Raw genomic sequence first — 23,437 nt, forward strand, 5'->3', positions numbered from 1 at the left:
TCTTATCTTCCTTCTTCCTGATGTTGCTGTCAGTCAGTATAGCTACGTCTATCAATACCACTATCTTCCTCCGCTTGTCCACCAGTACTATGTCCGATTGATTTGTCTGTCTGTATCTGGAAGTCCCACAGGATCTTAGGTCGGTCATTCTCAACCACTGTAGGGGGCATCTCCAATTTTGACCTTGGGACTTTGGTTATGGCGTTCCATGTATGCCCTGTCTGCTGGCATCTTGCACCCTGCTGTTATGTGCTGGATTGTCTCAGAGGCGTCTTTACACTAGCGATGGGATCTCCGGCTCTTTTTAGAGAACCAGCTCTTTTGGCTCGGCTCACTAAAAAGAGCCGGCTCTTTCGGCTCCCAACCGGCTCTTCAGGTTATTTTGTTGCTTTAATTAATTTATTATTAACAACAACAGAAAATTATGCACAAAAGGAATTACTAATGTAAAAAAACTTGGTTTTGCTTATATATGTTTATATATAAATATATACGGTGGCCCCTAGAGACAAAGCACGTACAATCTCCAAAGCATGTACAAATTCCAAAGCACGTCCAAACTCCAAAACACATTTCTAGCATTAACTGAACTTCCAAAACTGCTAATCAGGTAGCAAAAGAGCTACCTAGATCACTTAAATTAGACAACTGAAAGCATATGTGTATTGTTTGTGTATTTATACATAAGCATTCATATATATTCAAATAATTCGGGAAAGTTTTCATTTACCTGTTACTACCACACACCAAATCCGGTCGTTGGTACTTCCTGGCTTGTGCAGCCATTAAGTAACAAAAGCTCAACACTGCCCCTAGCATCCTGGAGCACTTCTGTTGGAGTTTGCTTTGGAGTTTGTATGTGCTATGGAGTTTTTACGTGTTTTGGAGTTTTTACGTGTTTTGGAGTTGTACATGCTTTGGCTATAGCGGCCACCGTAAATATACTTTTACTCATTCACTCCACATAAAATGTAATAAATAAATCATATAATACAAAAATCAACTATTCACATTTCAACTTTTAACTATTTAAATTTTCAGCTTTTTCCTTTTACAAATTTAAAGTGAAACAACACAAAACATTGCAAACCACAACACAATTAAATATAAATTAAAATATGAAAACAAAAAGAAGATGCATATTCTCTGTCGTATGGACCTGCATGAATAAACTTAATGAATCCTTTATCATCCACAACTGAAAATAGTTGTGGATGATTACTATACCTGTCTAATGTGACGTTGTTGTCCCTGGCTCTCTTTCTCTCTCTCTCTCTCCCTCCCGCTCTGTTCCTGTGCTACCGCCCCTCCCCCCTCTGCCCAGCGAAAAGCACAAGGCTCGTGTGCAGAGTGAAGCGGAAAAAAAGTGTGAGAGCAGTGTTGCCAACTTAGCGACTTTGTCGCTATATTTAGCGAGTTTTCAGACCCCTTAGCGACTTTTTTTCTAAAAAAAGTCGCTAAAAAAAGACGTGAAAGCGCGTATCGCTTTTACTCTCAACAAGCAGCGGGTGCTGTAACGCAGTCAGTTCTTCTTTTACTCTTTTACTCTTATGCTGTTTTGTGGATCACAAGGTTTAAAACTACTTATAAACACACACACAAAGTAACTCCACCAGAGTGCCTATTTCGGGTCACTTTTGCCGGTCCAAGCCCGGGTAAAGGAGCAGGGTTGGAATTGTGACATTAAAAAAAACAATAATTGCTAAAAGAAATTTAATTTGTAGTTCTAAATAAACTCTAAATGCATTTAGGACGTTTTTTACTCACTTTATGTCTCTTCCACGATGTTATTTCTCTCTCCAACAACATAGGTTACAATTAGATTAGCATGACCAATTATGCAAATTAGGCGATGACGTCATTTAGCGACTTCTAGCGACTTTTAGGACAACCAATAGCGATTTTCCTTACTGAGGAGTTGGCAACACTGTGTGAGAGAGAGAGGGTGAGAGAAAGGAAAAAACCCACGGAGCCAGCTCGCATCGTTCACTTCAAAGACACATCACTACTTTACACAGCCTGCACCTGGGGTCTTGGCAAACATTTGCTTTTCCATCAAACGCTATAAAAACTCTTTATCGGCTCCTTTTGTTTGTCTTTTTTTGTTGTTTTGTTTTTACCAATTTATTGATTTCTATTTTTATTATTTTACTATTATTCACAGTACATGTGGAATATAGCAATGTCAGTGCTGCCAGGCAGAAAAAAAGACACAAATGAAAAAGAAAATGGGAGAAAATAGAAGAAATAAATAACAATAAGAAAGAAGACGAAGACACAGCACAAGTAGAAAAGCAAAACGGTTCAATCACAATTTTAGAACTGCACAAATGAGTAAATGGCCTGTGTGTGTGCCTTTGTTTACATACTTGATGAAGGGGGTAAGAAGCCACAGTAATGCAGACCAAGGCCTCATGCCAAAGTGCAAGAACAGAAGCTAATCTTTGCATCGCACACCTGTTATGCGATCAGGTAATCAGGTGATTAAATGTAGAGGGGAGTGGCTGCTCCGTTCAGCCGAGAACGAAACTAAAAGTGAGATCAGTTGACAGAGCAGGAGAAATAAAGCAAGGTGAGTGTAACTGTGAATGCATGTTCTGTCAGAATAATCAAAAAAGTTTTTTTGAGTTTCTGACTGTTCTCAAGTCGGAACAAAACTTAAGAAAGTCAGCAAAAATGTTTGTTTGATTGTCTGCCCAAAGGAAAATATTGACTTACTGTGTGTGCGTGCGTCGGTGTGTGTAATTCTTGTGCTGACAAACATGTTTATTATGATAATTGTTCTGTGCTCATTCTTTGTTTCGCTGCTTTCTTTCTCAGACTAACGATGAGTGAACTGAAGGAACCTGGACCCTCAGACATAAAGTAGGACACTGATTCTTCTTTTAAACTAAGGGGAAGATGAATCATTTGGCAGGAGATACTATTATTTGGATTAAAAAGCACAACATAAACTTACTGCTTGTGTATTGTAACTATACACAAGCAACCACATAAGTACGGTGGGAGAATTGAGCCGGATAACATAAAAACATGCATTAACGTCAGATTTTATATGATATAAAGGCTGCTCAGTGGAAACTCTTTCTGCTGCTGCTTCAAAGATTTGGGTCTGATCAGAAAGACTACACAGGGGACGGTAATAATCAGAGTGTAATACTATTCTCTCAGCACTACCCTCTCACTGTTTCTCAGTCCTTACACAGTCATGATCAGAGTTTAGGATTAGGATTGAAGAGGAAAAGATTAAACATTTACTGAAGACATCACATGTTTTAGCCTCATAAACCCAACCCTGAGGGAGAAAAAGCTCAGTACCAAACAACAGGAACATGCACAAGACAAATGTATGATTTTTTTCTGTTTGTGTTTCCAGCAGTCAGCAACACAGACACAGTGCAGAGCTTTCAAGATCCAGCTGTGTGTCTTTGAAGACTAACCAGTCCAAAGTTGAAAACCTAATCTTCAGTAAAGAACCTGGACTCTCAAACACAAAGTAAGGCAGTGTTTATTCTGTAAATGAAGCTGAAGACAATTCATGATAAGAGAACCACTGTTGTTTTACAGTAACTGTTAGACCACCTTCACTCAACTCTAACAATGCAAAGCTTCTGTGAGGATGTTGAAAATCTGTGTATTTCCCCACACGAAAAAAAACGTACCCACAGCAAGCAGGTCTGGCCCGGATCTGGTATTAAGCCGACACTGCTGGCTGACTTCTGGTATGATAAGACGTATGTCATCCAGATATGGGCCAGGCCTGGCATAGATGGCACTGTCTATGCGATGGCATGCCATATCTGGCCCGATTATGATTTGGTTTATGTGGCCCAGGCCCATAGAAAACAGCTCTGGCCAGGATCCGGCATCAAGCTGGCACTTCTGGCTGACGGTTGTTATGGCAGGGTATATGTCAACCAGATGTGGGCCAGGTGTGGCAATGACGCTCCTGTCTATGCGATGGCATGCCATATCTGGCCCGATTATGGTTTGGTTAATTTGGCCCAGGCCCATAGAAAACAGCTCTGGCTGGGATCCAGCATCAAGCCGGCACTTCAGACTGACTGGTGTTATGGCAGGGTGTATGTCTAGCAATGATGCACTATTTATGTTTGTATTTTCCTATTTTAGTTAGAAGACCCAAATGCCATGTTTGACAGGTTTGTGAGTGTACACTTTATCCAAAACCTAGTGAGGGTTTACTCATCTTTGCCAGTGGGTGGCTGTAGCTCAGGTGGCTTAGTGGTTCAATCCCTGGCTCCTCTAGTCTTCATGTTGTGAGTGTGAATGTGTATGAATGTAGTTAGGAAGCACTCAGTTAAGAGAAAGTGTGTGGTTGGGTGAATGTGGCATGTTGTATAGAGCACTTTGAGTAATCTGGGAGAGTTGAAAAATGTTATTTAAGAATCAGTATGTTCACTGTCTGAACAGAGTTTTGTCATGTTACTTTTGCACTATTATGCACATGTTGTTATTACAAGGCTTAATTAAGGTACACATTAGGCTGACATCTGGGGCCAGACCTGAAACTGTTCTGGGCCAGAGCTGAAACTGTTCTGGGCCAGCACAGGACCACCAGTGTGTCTGCAACTGGCCTTGTGCTGGCCCATGTGTGGGCCACCTCTGGCAAACCAGATCTGGGCCCCCAAAGGGCCGTCATTCTTTGCGGTATGTGGGCCATGTGTAAGCACATCGTGTGGGCCAGATCCGGGCCATACCAATTTTGCTATGTGGGTATCTGATGTGAAAAGCTCACTGATAAACACATCAAGGAGTTCTTCTATTTTAATGAATCTGTATACATGCACAGCTAAATATAAGTAAGCAGGATATCCTGACATAAAGATCAGATTTTGGATGATAAAGATCTCAAATCTTTAGTCTCTTTAGAGGCATGATGGTTAAAACAAAACAAAACAAAACAAACAACTGCACAAAAACACAAATGAAGCAATACATAATTATAAACCTTTGTTTTTAGTAGACTTTGTATCCTAAATAGTGAATATAGTATGTACAGTATAGTAAAATACAGTAAACTTTAAGTCTTCACAAATTAGAATATTTGACTTATTCCCAGAAATGCAAACCAAGCTCTTGCTATAAGCAACATGTAGACGCTGCAGAGCCCATAGTAATGGGCCATATACTCCATTCTCCTGAAGGATCCTCCAGTGGACAAACCAAGAAGTTGATACCTTCAAAAAAGTGCACAAAATACATGTAGACTGGTTGAGCAAACTTTTTTCAAACCAAGACTTGAGTTTCATGTTTTAATGTGCTTCTTTAGTCACTTCTTTGTTGACATGGAGGTATGCTCTGAGTCACTGTCATGATGGAAGTCCCAACCATGACCCATCCTCAGTGTTCTGGTTGAAGGAAGGAAGTCCTTGTCTAAAATTTTGCACTACATGGCCCCACCCATTGGCCATTTTTGAAGCTGTCTTGTACACTTAGCAGAAACACAGCCCCAATGCTTATTGTTTCTGCCTCTGTGGGGATGCCGTTCTTTGGGTCCTACTCAACATTTCTCTTACACCAAACATGGTTGGTCATGTTGACACCAAAGACCTTGATTTTGGTTTCACCTGAAACAGGACTTTTACTTGAGCCTTCTTGGAATCATTAAGATGCTCAATGACAAACTTAAGATGGGCCATTATATCCTTCCATTCACTTCCACTTATCCCATTCAGGGCCATGGGAGAGCTGGAGCCTATCCCAGCTGTCGTGGGTGAGAGGTGGGGTACACCCTGGGAAGGTTTCCAGTCTAATCGCAAAGCTAACACAAAGAGACAGACTCCTATGAGCAATTTACAATCACCAATTAACCTAACTCCACTAACTGCATGTCTTTGGACTGTGGGAGGAAGCCAGAGTACCGGGAGAAAACTCGACAAGGGGAAAATTCAGTTTCGAATGGCCCTTAGCAATGGGTCAGACACTCCATGCTCCCGAAGCCCAACAGGACTTCTTCTTCAGTCTGATGGTTTCCTTCATCTCTGGTGTGTGTAGGTGTGTCCTACTCTATGTGCTAGAAATGTTATGTTCCAGGAAGTGTGAGTTTAACCACATTTCCATGTAGCACATCCAACTATACTCATATCCATTCTGGGTCTTAATTATTGCTCCAGGCTTGTTCTTGAAAGCTTGCATTTTTTCCCCTCTCAATTAAATTAGGCTCTGCAGCCTTTCCATGCTTTGTGATTGGCTCCAACAGCCAACTACAGACTGATCATGACCGTGATATATATTTGTCAGTGCTAGTATTAAATTTTAGCACTTCTGGCTTTACTGTGCTTTGTTTTGATCAGAATAATTTTTCCGTGGTTTTCACAGTGTGGAGAAGCAGATGTCCTGCTGTACTTCCTATCAGGATTTTAAAAAGGATCTGGTCTCTACCAGCTGTGGATGCAGACAGTCCATCTCCTTGCACCAGTCTGCTTCATTAGAAGGCTCTTCAGGCATTCAGAGAAACTATGAAAGTAAGCTCTGTCTGATTATTTCATTTCTGAAAGCTGGACTTCTTGTGTTGTTCAGGTATTAAAAGCTAAAATAAAATGTGGTGTCTTGCCAAATGAGCAAAGGACAAAGCACAAAATATACCCAAAGGGCCTTTATTGTTAACAAATTGAATTCTAAAAAAAAACAACAACAATTCAAGTGCATCAGCAACTATAGTGGCTTGTCTTCTTCTAGTGCATTGCTTAAAGCTCACTCACAAATGCACAGTTGAAATGGTCCAAATCCATAAATGGTAAGGAAAACCAATGGACTTTATCCGTTAGGCCTTGAAGGTCATTCAGCATTCAACTACACCAACCAGCCTAGAGGGACTGGTTTGGTCCAAAAATCTGAGGTGTAGCCCTCCCCCTTGGTCTGGTTGAGAAGAAACTTCCTTTTCCCTGCCTCCCCGCCCGGCGCCCCCCTGTCCATTTTTCTATAACATCCAGTTATAATATATATTTTGCTTTATGTTCATTGATTTTCATTCTTTTAGCAGATAGTCGTCTGCTGCAGAAGTTGTTAGACAAACATAAGGCTAATCTGGAGAGGAGATGTAAATGTTTAACTGAAGGAACGGGAAGTGGAACCCTATTTAACAGGATCTTCACTGAGCTCTACATCACAGAAGGACAGCGTGAAGAGGTTCATACCCAACATGAGGTGTGGCAGCTGGAGACAGTTTCCATGAACAAGGCCCTCCATGACACTCCAGTCAGCTGTCATGACATTTTTAAAGCCTTGCCTGACCAACAGAGATGCATCAGAGTGGTTCTGACGAATGGCATTGCCGGCATTGGAAAAACGTTCTCAGTGCAGAAGTTCACTCTGGACTGGGCAGAAGGTTTGGAGAACCAACGTGTCAGTGTGGTGATTCTGCTTTCATTCAGGGAGCTAAACCTGATCAGAGATGACCGGTACAGTCTTCTGGACCTCCTCCATGTTTTCCATCCAACATTACAGAAGGTCACAGCAGAGCAGCTCACTGTCTGCAAACCTTTGTTCATCTTTGATGGCCTGGATGAAAGCAGACTTTGGATTTCACTAAAGGGAAGCTTGTGTCTGATGTCACACAGAAGTCATCAGTCAGTGAACTGCTGACAAACCTCATCAAAGGGAATCTGCTTCCCTCAGCTCTCATCTGGATAACTTCCCGACCTGCAGCAGCCAATCAGATCCCTCCTATATGTGTTGACAGGGTGACAGAAGTACGAGGCTTCACTGACGCCCAGAAGGAGGAGTACTTCAGGAGGAGATTCAGTGATGAAGAGGTGTCCAGCAGATTCATCTCCCACATGAAGACATCCAGGAGCCTTCACGTCATGTGTAGAATCCCAGTCTTCTGCTGGATCACTGCTACAGTCCTAGAGCACATGTTGACTACAGAGCAGAGAGGAGAGCTGCCCAAGACCCTGACTGACATGTACTCACACTTCTTGCTCATTCAGACAAAGAGACAGCACAAGTACCATGAGGGATATGAGACGAGTCCACAAGAGCTGACAGAGGCTGACAGTGAAGTTCTTCTGAAGCTGGGGAAGCTGGCCTTTGAAAATCTTGAGAAAGGAAACATCATGTTCTACCAAGAAGACCTGGAGCAGTGTGGTCTGGATGTCACAGAGGCCTCAGTGTACTCAGGAGTTTGTACAGAGATCTTCAAACGAGACTGTGTGATATTCCAGAAATCAGTCTATTGCTTTGTTCATCTGAGTATTCAGGAGTTTTTGGCTGCAGTCTACATGTTTCACTGTCATACTAACAGAAAAACAGAAGTGCTGAAGCATTTTTTAGGGAATGGTGAACATGTTTATTGTGGTGACATCTCGTCTTTAGATGTCTTTCTGAGCAGAGTCATGCAGAAATCCCTCCAAATTAAAAATGGACACCTGGACCTGTTGGTCCGATTCCTTTATGGTCTCTCTCTGGAGTCCAATCAGAGACTCTTACGAGGTCTGCTAGGCGAGACAGAGAGCACTCCAGAAATTATACAGCGAATCATCAGCAACCTTTGCAAGATAACCAATGAGAATACCTCTCCTGACAGATGCATCAACATCTTCCATTGTCTGATGGAAATGAATGAACTCACGGTACATCAGGAGATCTTGGAGTTTCTGAAGTGCAAAAACAGATCAGAGAAGGAGCTCTCTGAGATCCACTGCTCAGCTCTGGCCTACATGCTGCAGATGTCAGAGGTTTTGGATGAGTTTGTCCTGAAGAAGTATAACACATCGGATGAGGGATGAAGGAGACTGATTCCTGCTGTGAGGAACTGTAGAAAGGCTCAGTGAGTAAATATCTGATTAACATTGTAAATCAATGTAAATTTGTAGCTAAGGTGTTCAAAAGTTCTTACTATAATGCTCTCATTGTTCTTTCTTATAATTCCATTTTTTTCTATTGCAAACAATACACTGGTTAGATTTTCACAGATGCTGTTGAGCTGCTCTGAAAATGTTGTTTGTTTTTTAAGAAAGAATTACTGTAACAATGCATTGTAACGATGCATTACTGTTTGCTTACAAACTCTAACTAATTACGACCACAGTAAATAGACTAAATGTGAAATTGCACTAAAATCTTCAGGTCTGAGAGAGACTGAGGAGAATTATTGTTTCATGTTACACATGTTAACACAAATCTCTATCCCAGGGGTAGGGAACGTTAGTCCTCGAGAGCCGGTGTCCTGCAGGTTTAGATCTCACCCTGGGTCACCACACCTGAATCAAATGATTAGTTCATTACCAGGCCTCTGGAGAACTGCAAGGCATGTTGAGGAGCTAATTTAGCCATTTAAATCAGCTGTGTTGGATCAAGGACACATCTAAAACCTGCAGGACACTGGCACTCGAGGCCTGGAGTTCCCTACCCCTGCTCGATCCTAATGAGGACACAGTTAACAACTTTTTTTAGTGTCTGTGTTTTTGTTGTTAATGTTTAAGCATAGCATCAAAAACAAAAACCAAAGATGAAATCTTGTGCAAAGAGACTTAAAATCGGCATATTGATTGTACCTAGAAATTGAGGTTACAGTGCTACAAGCCTAACTGCTCATCAATATTGATTGATTGATTGATTGATTGATTGATTGATCATACTTTATTCATCCCAAGGGAAATTGGGTTAAGGCTGCCAGCTGTGCCAGCGTCATCTTACCCTTCCAACCATACATACATTACACAAACATCACATGGGGAAGACAGGTCAGAGGGGTATAACATGGAAAAAGCACAACATGAGGAACGATAAGGAGAAAAAAATAACTCCCCCCAGACTGAGCTCCAATAGGGAGATCAGTTTGAGAACAGAAAAAAACACCTCTGCACATAGCATGAAAAAACTCTTAATACACCAAAGAAACACATGACAAGCAACAGGGGTGGGTAAAGGGTGAGAGATAGCCAATGTAGACAGTACATCCGGGCCTGCAGCCTATGCGCTGGTCTCCTTGATCCACCGTCAGCATCGGAGGGGAATAAGTGTCGAAGGCGTTTGGAGCGGGAGGGGGGATGAGTGTACATCTGTATGTGTATATATGTCTGTGTGTGTGTGTGTGTGTATGTGTCCAGAGTTCAGCTGAGACAGTGTCCTTCACCCTGCCAGGCTAAGTAAACAGTCTTCCAGCTAGGGCTGGGCGATATATCGAGTTTTTTAAAAATAAAATATATTTTTATACGAGATATAAGATGTGACAAAATCCTTTATATCGATATAGTCTATGTTACGTTATAATTATACTTGTGGAGCCACAAGTTTGCCTCTCTTTCGTCCACTTTTGTCTCTACGCAACGTTACTTCGCCTCGCCTCTCTCCTTCACTGAACACAACTCCCCCTCCTCCCCCATCGCTTCACCTACAGGCAGCGACAAGATGGACACGGCAAATCTCCGTTAACGAGTTACTGCGCATCGCCCCGTGGGTGGGGCTGGACGGCGTTAACGTGTTAACGAGCTAACCACGCTAACGCCATGCAGCCCCTCCTAAAATCCTTTCATTCTCTCAAAAGTTGACAGCGTGCCTTATGTATGAATTCTGGTTGTGCTTGATGACCGCGAACCGATTTGAAGTGGTACAAGGCGTGCAGCAATCTGTCAAAAAATGTTTTAGTATGACTTTGGTAAGCTACGGAGCTGCACCACTTGATGGATTGTCGGAGCATTACGGCTACAGAGGAACCTTGCGGAGTGATACGTACTGTGCTTCAACGTAATATTACCGTATTGTGTGTGTAAATGGCACCTGTTCAGAGACATGGTTACGAAGCGGATTTCAAACTCCAGGCTGTCAGTCACGCAGTAGAAGTTGGGAACAGAGCAGCTGGGAAATCTGGCTTTGTTATTATGCTCAGCGTCTTTTAGTTTACATTTTGACTGCACAATTGTGAGCTCTTTGTTATGCACAAAAACAACATTGTTTTATTTTATTTATGGAGCATTATTATTTAATAAATGCTCATAATTTATTTTTGAGTAATTTTTTCATGTACATCTATGCTGTATGTTAATAAAAGTGCCTGTGTGACATCTGGGACACCGCTTTGACTAAGAACTCTCTTTTTGTTCTTACTTTATGGCTTTAAAAAAATATCGAGATATATATCTTATATCGCCATCCAGCTAAAAAATATCGAGATATGAATTTTGGGTCATATCGCCCAGCCCTACTTCCAGCCAACCCAGGTGGCCTTGCATAGAATGGGAAGAACAGTCTAAACACAGTCGTTATCAGGGTGTTTTTGTTCAGCTCCAGCCTTGAGACTGCAGCTGGCGCCAAAGGGGTAGCCGCATGAAGTGATGGTGTTTTTTGCTTTAGTGTGAACAACTCATATGAATTTCAAAGCTGTTCTAACAGTCCGACACTGGTCTCTCAATCTCCCGTTGGAGAGCCGTGAGCTTCTCCATGATGTTATCAAACTTACGTTCCGTGGTCTTGTCATTCTTGTGCTCAAAAAGCCGATTCTGAGAACTCACGACCGCAGTGAGCTTCTCCAAGATGTGATCCAATTTGTGCTCAGAGGTGTAATTCCGATTTTATTGGTACTAGTTGAACTCCGCCTCTGGCTGCAGACTGTATACTTCACTAGGTTTGTGTAAGCATTCTGTCTGCAGATATGTGGAAAGAGCTGATATTAATTTGTCTCTGTCTGGATTCAGTTTGCACCATTGTGCTCTTTTTCTTTTGTTCAATGACATCTTACTTTGGAACATGCCACACAAAACACTAGTTCTTTATAATAACTTGTTCTGTAATATGTGTCATCACAGACTTTCTGGCTGTAAACTGTCAGAGACTCACTATGAAATCGTGGCCTCAACTCTCATGTCCAACCCCTCCCATCTGACAGAGCTGAACCTGAATGGAAACAACCTGCAGGGTTTAGAGTCAAAAAACCTTTTTGCTGCTCTGGAGAGTCCAAACTGCAGACTGGAGACTCTGAGGTCAGTTCACTGATTACTATTTCTGAAGATATTTCAATAAATTGAACTGTAAAGCTTTCCCCTTATAACCTGACTCTAGTGCTGTCAGATGGAGTGACCCATCTTTTTCCAGTTCCTTTATGGTATGTTGGTTTTGGGTATCCAGGACTCGAATTTCGGCACCAGATTGTGCACATAGTTTAATAGGTTAGATCCTACACTCTACATTACCTGATGCAATGCCATGTGTCACCCTGTCTTGCCTTTAGTTTCTTCATGTGGTGTTCTGCACTAACAGCTCCCATACAGACCTCCATACTCAGAGACTGAGAAAGTATATACACAAGGGGAAGATTAGGGAGTGGAGACAGCTGGGAAACACGGTGGAACAAATTAGACATAAGAGGAAAGGGAAGCAAACCGAACGTTATACACAAGAGACAAGGACTATCAAAAGGAAAGAGGAAACCTGACAGACACAGAGTACTCAAAACTTAAAACAACGATATTTTGTTTTGTGATTTTATTTGCTGGGGTGCTGGAATCTTTTTTACATTTTTTAATTTAATACTCAAATGTTTTTTAAATGTATCTATCACAAATTTCTGAAATTAATTTCTATGCTCATACCAGTTAAATATTCAACTCAGTCAATAGTTTTAAAGATATACGTGTTTAATCATTAACTCAAATTTTAGAGTGCAAAATAAAGGCCAGAAAGTAAATTGACAGACCAACCAAAATATATTTTGAAAGGTATTCTGTATGTATGAGTATGCACCAGGAGGGCAACAGATAACAACTAAAACTGGCTTCATAAACATGGCTGATAAATAATCTGGATTGAAAAATTGCAGCCACTCCTCCTCAGCCTGTGCTTTTTTATTCTAGGGTCTACCTTAGAATATAAATTGCCTTGAGGCGACTGTTTTTGTGGTTTGGCTCTGTATAAATAAAATCTAATTGAACTGAACTAAATTTGAGGATTCTGAAAGTTAGTTGAACTCAGTATACTGATTTATCCAAACTAAAATTTTCATCATACCATAACCAGGTTTCTGTAAGGCAGAATAAATCAATATGTTGAACAATTATTAAATCATTTACTCACAGTAACTTAGAGAGATCTAATGTTTAATAGTCCACCTTTAATTGTTTTCGTTTTTGAAGCAGTTTAGGGTGTTATATTATTATTTTTTAATATGCTCATTTTTGGTTTGTTTGATGATGATCTGGGAGCAGACACAGTCTCTGTGGGGATAAAATAAAGAGAGAAACTTCAGAGAGGTGTGTGAGACTGCAACTCTCTTTCCTGGTACCAAATCAGGATAATCACTTTGTTATTAATTTGACCAAATGATGAAATGATGTGATAGAAATGATGTCCTTTATATCTAAAGTAGGATGAATGCCAGCTTTCCCCACAAGACCATTTTTTCCACAGAAAGTTTCACAATTCTCTATGAAACCCATGTCTATTATTTTTTTCACAAAGGACTAGGTTGGTGTTCATAATATTGTTTGAATAATAGGTCAGTGTAATATTAAAACTAAAACAATCATTTAAAATCACTTTAATTTTAAAGTATGACAAATATGCAATTAAAAAAATAAATCAGGAAGGGGCCAAACACCTTTTCACGCTCTGACCAAACATGAGTGTAAAAGTGAAAGTGAAAGAAAGACAGATACTAAGTACTCATTTGATTGAGAGAAGGTAAAAACATTATATTAACGTGTTTTATTCCCGATTCAGTTTGTAGAGCTGCAGTTTGTCAGCAATCAGCCATGTTGCTCTATTCTCTTGTCAGGGCTCTGTGTGCAGGCGGATGGAGAGGAGGATCCAAATGCGAGACTCTGAGACTGAATTGAAACTGAGAACCTTAGCTTTATTGCTGGTGATAAACGTGAACTGAACAATGACACTGAGAACTGAACACACAGGCATAATTCTGAGGGTACGACGCGACACCGAGCATGGGAAAACACAGGGCTTAAATACACAGGGTAGTAATGAGGGAATGGGCAACAGAAGGGAGACACAGCTGGGGGAGATCAGGGCTAACGAGACGGGGGAGCTAAGCCGCACACACTAACATAAGACAAAGACTTTCACAAGAGACCAAACAAAAAACAAGGAGCACCACGGTCCAAAAACGCAGAAAAGCACATCAAAAACAAAATGAAACCAGAGCTCAACAAGAGTCCATGAAAAGTTCAGGGGGCCGACCGTGCACACAGCAACGGCGGCGACGGGCGAACAGTTCTGGGGGCCGACCGTGCACACAGCAACGGCGGCGGCGCAGGCAAAACCAATCAGGAGGCCGACCACTTGGAAGGCAGTGGCGGCCACTGAGCAGGTCCGGAGGTCGGCCGCGATGCCAGCGGCAGCGACGAACTCTTTCCGGAGGCCGTCCCCGAAGGCCATGATGCCAACTTAGAGGCCTGGAAAACGGCCGGCAGAGGCGAGGCGGAACAGATCGAGCTGGCTCTGACGGCGGTGTGGCAACCGCAGGACCAGACGAGGCAGGACCAGACGAGGCCGGACCAGGCGTGGATGGAGACACGGAGGCCGGACCAGGCGTGGATGAAGACACGGAGGCCGGACCAGGCGTGGATGAAGACACGGAGGCCGGACCAGGCGTGGATGAAGACACGGAGGCCGGACCTGACGGCAGCAGGACGGCTGCGGGACCTGACGGCGGCGATGCTGCAGGCGGCGATGCTGCAGGCGGCGATGCTGCAGGTGGCGATGCTGCAGGCGGCGATGCTGCAGGCGGCGATGCTGCAGGCGGCGATGTAGAAGTCGCGGGGGATGATTCAGCAGATGACGGCTGAACAGACTTCCCCGGACCGTCAGCAGACGTGAGGATGTGCTTGCTGGGTCCTCCAGGACCCCCAGCTGACTTGGCTTGAAGCTGGACGGGCTCCTCGGACCCACCAGCTGACGTGGCATGAGGCTGGACGGGCCCCTCGGACCCTCCGGTTGACGACACTTGAGGCTGGACGGGCGACTCGGGCAATTTCTGCAATTTCTGTCCCTACCAACTGCCTGTGCCCTTGCTGAAAAGTACATGGCTGAAAGGCTGGCTTAGAAACATTAACCACCTCCCTTTCAGCTGACTTGAAAACAGAATTTGAAGCCTCCGGAAATTTCACAGCAGTTCGAACATTTCTCCCCCCAGATTTAAGTGGAGTAGTCTTAGTCATTTTAACACTAGGTTCAGATTGTGCAGAATGAAAACAGGTTCTTAAATCCTCAGAGCAGGGGTTCACAGGGTTAACAAACACAGACTCAACTACCTTTAAGTTAGTAGATTTAGATTCACTTGCATGGCAGGTAGTCTTCAGAATCTTAGGGGTGGATTTATTGTTTGTTACGTTCATGAGGTCAGGAGGAGCATGAGAAAGACAGTCTTTGTTGCTCACCACTGCTGACTGTCCAGAGGAAGCGGAGCGACGGCTGCGTGAGCGGCGCTCACTCTGGGAAGAGGGAGGTAAGCCAGACTGCGAATCCTTCTGCAGACCTGGCCGAACGTCTTTCGGTGGGCCGGGCTGGGACGAAGAGGCGGGAAGTTTGTGTAGCTCTGAACGTGGAAGTCCCAAAAACAAAGCAAAGGATTGCAGTGGAGTAAGCCCAGTGTCTTCCACCACATAATCCTTCTTTCGTCGCTGCTTGCCCCTCCTGCAGGGCCTGAATTCTGAGAGCAGTGGTGGAGTGACACCAGAAAACTGAGGAGCTACTGCCGTCGAGGGAGAGCGCTTGGCCCCTCGCATCCCTGACGGAACAGCTGATGGAACGGCGGTAGCCATCGCAGTTTGGAAGCTGCGGGGCCCACCCAGAGCCAAACGAGACCCATCGAATGGTGACTCGTGCTCCCAGGCACACCTAGCCCCCTGCCTCTCCCTCTCCTTGATGAAGGTGGAAACTGCGGGTCGCCGATACCATACGGAGTCTGCTGGATCCATTACTGGTCGCGTCCAAACAAGACCAAACAAAAAACAAGGAGCACCACGGTCCAAAAACGCAGAAAAGCACATCAAAAACAAAATGAAACCAGAGCTCAACAAGAGTCCATGAAAAGTTCAGGGGGCCGACCGTGCACACAGCAACGGCGGCGACGGGCGAACAGTTCTGGGGGCCGACCGTGCACACAGCAACGGCGGCGGCGCAGGCAAAACCAATCAGGAGGCCGACCACTTGGAAGGCAGTGGCGGCCACTGAGCAGGTCCGGAGGTCGGCCGCGATGCCAGCGGCAGCGATGAACTCTTTCCGGAGGCCGTCCCCGAAGGCCATGATGCCAACTTAGAGGCCTGGAAAACGGCCGGCAGAGGCGAGGCGGAACAGATCGAGCTGGCTCTGACGGCGGTGTGGCAACCGCAGGACCAGACGAGGCAGGACCAGACGAGGCCGGACCAGGCGTGGATGGAGACACGGAGGCCGGACCAGGCGTGGATGAAGACACGGAGGCCGGACCAGGCGTGGATGAAGACACGGAGGCCGGACCAGGCGTGGATGAAGACACGGAGGCCGGACCTGACGGCAGCAGGACGGCTGCGGGACCTGACGGCGGCGATGCTGCAGGCGGCGATGCTGCAGGCGGCGATGCTGCAGGTGGCGATGCTGCAGGCGGCGATGCTGCAGGCGGCGATGCTGCAGGCGGCGATGTAGAAGTCGCGGGGGATGATTCAGCAGATGACGGCTGAACAGACTTCCCCGGACCGTCAGCAGACGTGAGGATGTGCTTGCTGGGTCCTCCAGGACCCCCAGCTGACTTGGCTTGAAGCTGGACGGGCTCCTCGGACCCACCAGCTGACGTGGCATGAGGCTGGACGGGCCCCTCGGACCCTCCGGTTGACGACACTTGAGGCTGGACGGGCGACTCGGGCAATTTCTGCAATTTCTGTCCCTACCAACTGCCTGTGCCCTTGCTGAAAAGTACATGGCTGAAAGGCTGGCTTAGAAACATTAACCACCTCCCTTTCAGCTGACTTGAAAACAGAATTTGAAGCCTCCGGAAATTTCACAGCAGTTCGAACATTTCTCCCCCCAGATTTAAGTGGAGTAGTCTTAGTCATTTTAACACTAGGTTCAGATTGTGCAGAATGAAAACAGGTTCTTAAATCCTCAGAGCAGGGGTTCACAGGGTTAACAAACACAGACTCAACTACCTTTAAGTTAGTAGATTTAGATTCACTTGCATGGCAGGTAGTCTTCAGAATCTTAGGGGTGGATTTATTGTTTGTTACGTTCATGAGGTCAGGAGGAGCATGAGAAAGACAGTCTTTGTTGCTCACCACTGCTGACTGTCCAGAGGAAGCGGAGCGACGGCTGCGTGAGCGGCGCTCACTCTGGGAAGAGGGAGGTAAGCCAGACTGCGAATCCTTCTGCAGACCTGGCCGAACGTCTTTCGGTGGGCCGGGCTGGGACGAAGAGGCGGGAAGTTTGTGTAGCTCTGAACGTGGAAGTCCCAAAAACAAAGCAAAGGATTGCAGTGGAGTAAGCCCAGTGTCTTCCACCACATAATCCTTCTTTCGTCGCTGCTTGCCCCTCCTGCAGGGCCTGAATTCTGAGAGCAGCGGTGGAGTGACACCAGAAAACTGAGGAGCTACTGCCGTCGAGGGAGAGCGCTTGGCCCCTCGCATCCCTGACGGAACAGCTGATGGAACGGCGGTAGCCATCGCAGTTTGGAAGCTGCGGGGCCCACCCAGAGCCAAACGAGACCCATCGAATGGTGACTCGTGCTCCCAGGCACACCTAGCCCCCTGCCTCTCCCTCTCCTTGATGAAGGTGGAAACTGCGGGTCGCCGATACCATACGGAGTCTGCTGGATCCATTACTGGTCGCGTCGTTCTGTCAGGGCTCTGTGTGCAGGCGGATGGAGAGGAGGATCCAAATGCGAGACTCTGAGACTGAATTGAAACTGAGAACCTTAGCTTTATTGCTGGTGATAAACGTGAACTGAACAATGACACTGAGAACTGAACACACAGGCATAATTCTGAGGGTACGACGCGACACCGAGCATGGGAAAACACAGGGCTTAAATACACAGGGTAGTAATGAGGGAATGGGCAACAGAAGGGAGACACAGCTGGGGGAGATCAGGGCTAACGAGACGGGGGAGCTAAGCCGCACACACTAACATAAGACAAAGACTTTCACAATAAGACAGGAAACAAGAATTACTAAACCAGATGCAGACATGACACTGAGAGACAGACTAGACAATGAAACGGAAACTGCAATACACATGAGAACCCAAAACCTAAGAACTGATCCCTCACCAAGAATAACAGAAACAGATCCATAATGATAATAATAAACAAAGCACCAGAACATCAGAAAACAATCCATAATGCAAAAATAAACCAAAACATAATAAACTCAAAACACTGGGCCCAACGGACCCAGAACCGTGACAGTACCCCCCCTCAAAGGGCTGGCTCCCGACAGCCCCAAACAAAAAAGCACAAAGCACCAGGCCAGGGCGGGCGGAGGGGGCCCAGGACGGAGGGACAGAGACCAAACAAAAAACAAGGAGCACCACGGTCCAAAAACGCAGAAAAGCACATCAAAAACAAAATGAAACCAGAGCTCAACAAGAGTCCATGAAAAGTTCAGGGGGCCGACCGTGCACACAGCAACGGCGGCGACGGGCGAACAGTTCTGGGGGCCGACCGTGCACACAGCAATGGCGGCGGCGCAGGCAAAACCAATCAGGAGGCCGACCACTTGGAAGGCAGTGGCGGCCACTGAGCAGGTCCGGAGGTCGGCCGCGATGCCAGCGGCAGCGACGAACTCTTTCCGGAGGCCGTCCCCGAAGGCCATGATGCCAACTTAGAGGCCTGGAAAACGGCCGGCAGAGGCGAGGCGGAACAGATCGAGCTGGCTCTGACGGCGGTGTGGCAACCGCAGGACCAGACGAGGCAGGACCAGACGAGGCCGGACCAGGCGTGGATGGAGACACGGAGGCCGGACCAGGCGTGGATGAAGACACGGAGGCCGGACCAGGCGTGGATGAAGACACGGAGGCCGGACCAGGCGTGGATGAAGACACGGAGGCCGGACCAGGCGTGGATGAAGACACGGAGGCCGGACCTGACGGCAGCAGGACGGCTGCGGGACCTGACGGCGGCGATGCTGCAGGCGGCGATGCTGCAGGCGGCGATGCTGCAGGCGGCGATGCTGCAGGCGGCGATGTCATCGGCGTGCGTGACATCTCTGCTCTGAAATCAAACCCCTACCATCTGAAAGATCTGGACCTGAGCTACAACAACAACCTGGATGATTCAGGACTGAAACAGCTGTGTTGTTTTCTGGAAAGTCCACACTGTAGACTGGAGTCTCTGAGGTTAGGTCACTTACTCTCTGTTACTATTATAAATGTCATTATTAATTCATTTCCATTGTGTAGCATCCATTTAAAAATCAACGTTTTATTGGAATATAAATTGGTCTGTGGTCACTAAAGACTAGTGTTGGGCACAGATATTGAAATGAATGGCCACTGTTAGTTATTAAATTAAATAAATGTTTCATATGCCTGCTAAACAGTCACATCCGTGTACAGAAGATTCCCTGAACTTCAAATTACCAACCTTTCCACATCTAATTTGTTTATTATTGTTTTATTCGTTACTTAGATTGGAGCTCAGCGGTTTGTCACCGAAAAGCAGTGTTGCTCTGGTCTCAGCACTGAAGTCTAACCCCTCCCATTCGAAAAAATTGGACCTGGCCTTTAATGACCTGCAGGATTCAGGCGTGAAACAACTATATGGTTTTCTGGAGAGTTCAAACTGTAGACTGGACACTCTGAGGTCAGTTAACCTATTCTGTGACTACTGATAAACCTAAATTTGATAGACTTCCATGAGTTCCATGTATAAATGACCAAAATATATGTTATCTGCATGTTTTATTCTCTCTTTAGATTGGAGCTCTGCAGTTTTTCAGAGATTGGCTGTGCTTCTCTGGTTTCTGCTCTTAAGTCCAATCCCTCCCATCTGAAACATCTGGACTTGGGTGGAAACGCGATTCAGGATTCAGGAGTGAAGCAGCTGTGTGGTTTTCTGGAGATTCCTCTATGTAGATTGGAGACTCTGATGTCAGTTTGCTTACTGTCTGCTATCACAAAATCGTATAATTTATGTGTATAGTATAGTTAATTTCCTCCTTCAAAACTGAAAAAAAAATGATAACGATTAATGAATAAGAAATTCTTACTGATGACGGAAAGTATGGTTTATGTGCAAATTTAAAAACTGTCCATATGTGGCTGAATTGTATCTGATTTTATCCACATTAATTTTCTTTGTTCAGTCTGTGGTGCTGCAGTTTGTCAGAGATCAGCTGTGCTACTCTGGTCTCTGCTTTAAGGGCCAACCCCTCCAATCTGAAATATCTGGACTTGGGTGTAAATAAGCTGCAGGATTCAGGCGTGAAGCATCTCTGTGGTTTTCTGGAGATTCCTCTCTGTAGACTGGAGACTCTGAGGTCGGTTCACTTTCTGTAATTCTGTAATACATAATTATATTATGGATACACACAGACACAAAGAAAATCAGAAATTAGGGATTGCTCATTTAATAAGGACAAAGTAATGTTTAGCTAAATCAGAATCGTTAGAATCTTTTTTTATATTGTCATTATGCAAAAAACACACTGATATTATATGCTGTTCTATTCAATGCAAAGAAAAACAAGGAAAGCAAAGAAAGCAATCTATTCATAACAATACAGAAATAGAAAATAAAAGTTTCTAATAAATAAATACAGTATAAGCATGATTAAATATGTACATATTCAACCTCCTAAGACCTGAAATCTTCCATGGCATGCATTTTTGATTTCTCTCTTTGATTTTTGATTTCTCTTTTGTTTCTAAGAAAAATGAGCGCCACATATGAGGATACTCGTTTTAAATTTCGATAGAACAGTAGCAGTATAATCTCCTCGTAAGTGGATATCAGGCCCTTGTAGAGCAAAATTGAGTATTTTGGTCTAAATAACCCAAAAGGTGATGTCCACATATGTGGACGCCAGGTCCTAGGAGGTTAATATGTACATATTAACATATGTAGATATGTGTGTGTGCTTGATTATTGATTGCACAAGTTTGAGAAGTGGACATACAACCCTAACAACATACAACTGATAGAGTTGTTTGGGTGGGTGCGAGTGCAATCATGGGTGTAGCGTATACAGTAGGGGACTTAGCACACATCCCTGTTTTAAGTTGACGTTGAGGCTGAGTGTTGGGGAGAGGTGAGACCGTACTGTGACTCTCTGTGGGTGAGTTTCTGAGAAAGCCACTAATGCAGAGGCAAATGAAGTGTGGGAGGCTAACGTTGATAAGTTTTGTTATCAGTCTCTTAAGGATGATTTTGTTGAATGCCAAGCTGACATTGATGAAAAGAAGCCTGGCATAAATGTCCTTGTATTCCAGATGGGTCAGGGTTCTGTTTAGAGCTGTGGCTATGGCATCGTCTGTTGATCTCTTATCCCTGCATGCAAACTGGTGTTGTCGAATGTGGGTGGAAGTCCTTGGATGATATAACTTTTGGCCAGTTTCTCAAAAGAAGTGGTTCATGTTCTGAACCTGAGTGACAACAACCTGAAGCACAGCGTCACTATCAACAGCATTGGGTCTGGGTTTGTAGTTAATAAGTCAGCCACAGCCGACTCAAGTTGTTGCTGTGGAGGTAGTCCTCAATTTTATTATTATAATCCAGCCTGGCCTGTCTGATGCCCTCTTTTAGATTTACTCTGGCTGAACTGTACAGTTCCACATGACCAGACCTGAAGGCAGTGTTTCTGTTCCTCAGCAGGGTCCTAACTGCACTTGCCATCCAAACCTTTGGTTGGCATACACCCAGATGCCGTGGTGATGGTGTCTGTGCAGTACTAGATATAGCAGAGTACAGATGTGGTGTACTCCTTCTGGTAGGCAGGCTGGTAACATAAACAAGGATATTTGGTCCAACTAGCGCAGGTGGGGTGTTGTTATGGTGCTATCGTTTAATGTTGGAGTAGACTTTATTCAGTAGCATTTCCCACGTGCAGTACAGTTTACATACTGACAAAAATTGGGGAAGTAACCTGAACACATTTGATATAATTATCACTGATTATATGTAGATGTTTTATTGTTTATCCAGTCTGAGGAGCTGCAATTTGTCAGTGATCAGCTGTGCTGCACTGGTTTCTGCTCTGAGGTCCAGTCCTTCACATCTAAGAATTCTGAACCTGAGTGACAACAACCTGCAGGATTCAAACGTTAAGCAACTCTCTAAACTTGTGAGGAGTCTACAGTATAAACGGGATACCCCAAGATCAGTAAAGGTTGATTGGTATTGTACTAAACACTGTTATTATGAAAGGTCAACACATATATAATCAAAATTTTCTTGTAAATCTGTATCATCCAAGTGTTGGCTTTGAATTAAATTAGTTATTAACTAACTAATTAATTATTTTACTTTTTTCCTTTATTTGGCTTTTATTTATATCTTATATGTAAATGTTATTATTTAGTTCCAATCTATAGCACTTTGCATCAGCTATGTTTGTTTTAAGGTTCTTTATAAATAAAAATGATGATGATGATGGCTTGACATTAAATATCTCCCTCTGCTGGTTTTGCAGCTTACTGTAGCTTTTGTTGTGAGCATGTGTTTGAGTTGTTGTAAAGATGATTGCTGTTGTTGTGTTCAAGTCTAAGGATATAAACTTGGATTCTAGCTGACAGTCTTATAAGATTTAAAGAAACAGGTTCTCATTCATCTTCATCAGACTGTGGGAGCATAAAACTGCGGACTGTTGTTCAGAGAACCACTGTTACATTTAATAATCTAGTATCTGCATCTAGTCTTCATACAGAGCAGAAGTTCTTTTGAAGTTCAGAGTTGCATTTGCATTTTTTCTCCGTCAGTGGCTTCATCTAGATATATTCAGTGACAGCCTGCATGTTTATTTATTAGCTGATGAGATGTTCATTAATGCACAGAAACTCTTTGTTTCATTTAAACAGCAAGAATCTCATCATTAAAGTGCAATGAAGTATTAAAGATTCTCATCGGTTCATTTCCACTGTGAATTTGAGTGAAACAAACTTGATGCAGAAATTCTGTGTGAAGTTCAATATATTCACTCCAACATCTTAACATGAGAGCTGAGAGGACAGCGGTTACACCGCACATTTGCTCCTCTGCTGCATGTTTTACTGGAGGTGCTTCATCAACAAAGCGAATAAACTGAGTTTCAGTAAACAGAATATTAATCTCCGTTTCTTCTCTTATTTACAGCTGGGAATGATGACCTTGGCAATGGTGACAGTGTATGTGAGTGGATGAGCTGTGTCCTGATCATCCCGAGAGACTGAAGCAGCAGCAACGTGTGCGTTACTGGGAGGTGAAATGGAGAGTTAAGCTTCATCCAAAGAGAAGAAGTCTAGATGACTGTTAGTGCTGGAGCGTGAACTCTTCTAAGAGTATGCTAAGTGTATTCTTCTAAC

The 23,437-nt window shown here is 44.2% G+C and overlaps 1 pseudogene; it reads left to right on the plus strand.

Annotated features, from left to right (window-relative positions):
• Positions 1-3,786: 3,786 nt before the first annotated feature.
• On the plus strand, positions 3,787-23,238 carry LOC146369513 (NACHT, LRR and PYD domains-containing protein 14-like; annotated as a pseudogene).
• The last annotated feature ends 199 nt before the right edge of the window (positions 23,239-23,437 follow it).

This window comes from Perissodus microlepis, chromosome 17 (assembly GCF_051167445.1).
Source record: "Perissodus microlepis isolate ML-2025 ecotype Zambia chromosome 17, ASM5116744v1, whole genome shotgun sequence".
In the NCBI taxonomy this organism is placed as follows: domain Eukaryota; kingdom Metazoa; phylum Chordata; class Actinopteri; order Cichliformes; family Cichlidae; genus Perissodus; species Perissodus microlepis.